The sequence below is a fragment of the Gavialis gangeticus genome, unplaced genomic scaffold (genome assembly GCF_001723915.1).
Source record: "Gavialis gangeticus isolate Ggan-Ray unplaced genomic scaffold, GavGan_comp1, whole genome shotgun sequence".
NCBI lineage: Eukaryota > Metazoa > Chordata > Crocodylia > Gavialidae > Gavialis > Gavialis gangeticus.
Window position 1 is genome coordinate 34,203,531 of NW_017729031.1, and position 1,649 is coordinate 34,205,179.

The 1,649-nt window shown below is 46.6% G+C and overlaps 1 protein-coding gene across 2 annotated transcripts in view; it reads right to left on the reverse strand.

Moving 5' to 3' along the window:
* GLI2 (GLI family zinc finger 2) overlaps positions 1-1,649 on the reverse strand; it is a 325,860-nt gene that overhangs the window by 23,212 nt on the left and 300,999 nt on the right. The window lies entirely within an intron of this gene.

Consider the following 1,649-nt stretch of genomic DNA (forward strand, 5'->3'; position numbering starts at 1 on the left):
TCACATTTTTTGTGAATATATTTGTGTATAGGTGTGTGTAGTCACACACACGCCCCCAGAACAACCAACAGCCCAAGGACTCTGGGACTCACCTGAGATGCAGGAGACCTATGGGATACGTATGCTGATGTGTAATAATCCCTGTTGGGTACACATAGTTTGCAGCACTTTGAAGACACAAACCGACTGACCCTAAACACCTTCCTGGGGGGTAACCAGATATCACCGCCCCCATTGTATAGTCAGAGAGAGTGAGGTGGGATGTTTAAGTAACCTGACCAACACCAGAGAGGAACTCCTGCCTCCCAGTCTTGTGCTCAGTCCCCTATGGTGGTTGGGTGATTACTAGCCATTCAAGTCCTAATCCTGATTTGTCAAGTTGTTTAACCTCTCTGTACCCCAGATTCCCCATCTCTGAACAAGCAGAAGCCTACCTGGCTGGGCTGTTGCAAAGCTCACATGCACTGGCTAATGGCAATTAGCAGGGACCAGTCTCCGGACATAATGTGCTACAGAAAACTGTGGTTACAGATCTCATAACTGGTACGGTGGGCGCGTGTGTATATTGTGCCAGGACAGCAAGACGGTCCCTTCTTTGCCTTGATTTTATTTCATCAGTCCTTAACCTCAACACATCCCTTTCATCAGGACAACCGCGCCAGCGGGAGAATAACACAGAGATCATCATCCTTTAGCAAGGTAAGCTGAACTTCAAGCTCACTGGGTCCCAGGTGCAGGGAATCCAGAAGAGGGATTTTTGCAGGCAATTGAAATGAAAGATGGACCAGAGAGCAAACCTCTGAGCCAGAAACCTTCCAGAACTTGGGCTCTGTGTTTCAGACCCATCTCTAACTTACATGAACCCCTGGCTGAGACCTCAACCTTACAGAAAGCTTTATTTTACAGCTACGAGAAACCCCCCCCCCAAACCTATAGCTTGATGAATGTAGAAGAAACAGGGGGGTTTAAGTGCAGAATGAAACTAAAGCCAGCCACTTCTAATGACTTCCAGTCAAGTGAAAAAAAATCCTTTGCACATTTCTACACGCCCCCCACCATGGAAACAGTGAAAAGCAGCGAGACTAATTGGAGGAGATAAAGGAACAAATCTAGAGTAGGACTCTGTATAAATGGGGGGGAAAATGAATATTCAGCATTAACAGGGAAGGGCAGGCTGAAATGCATTAAAAAGGCTTGTTCCCTCATCTTATCACAAAGGCACCAAGTTCAGGGAGTCAACCCCACAAGAGAGCAGCAGAAGTGGGCTCTTTGCATTGCGGAGCTGAATAATATTGCAAATCCCACATCTGAGTGCCTCAATGGAAAGAAAGCAGCTATAGTAAGGATGGTGAGATTTGCTCCTGGATGTATAGCAAAAGACAGGCTTTCAATAAGGAATCGTTGGGAGTTTTACCAGCCTTATCTAACAGATGGCACGTACGGGCAGGGGGACGCTGGGGTTTATATACATGTAGAGAGGGGCTGCTCCTACAGCTTATTCAGCCTCTGTGCAGGGATGGATTTCACCCAGTAAAGACCTGGGTTTCTACAAGCCCACAGGGATGCCATCAACAGATTTTCCTGGAGAAGGAAATGACAAGACGGCAGGTGGCCCTATAACCTTTTTTTTTTTTTTTTTTTTTCCCTTC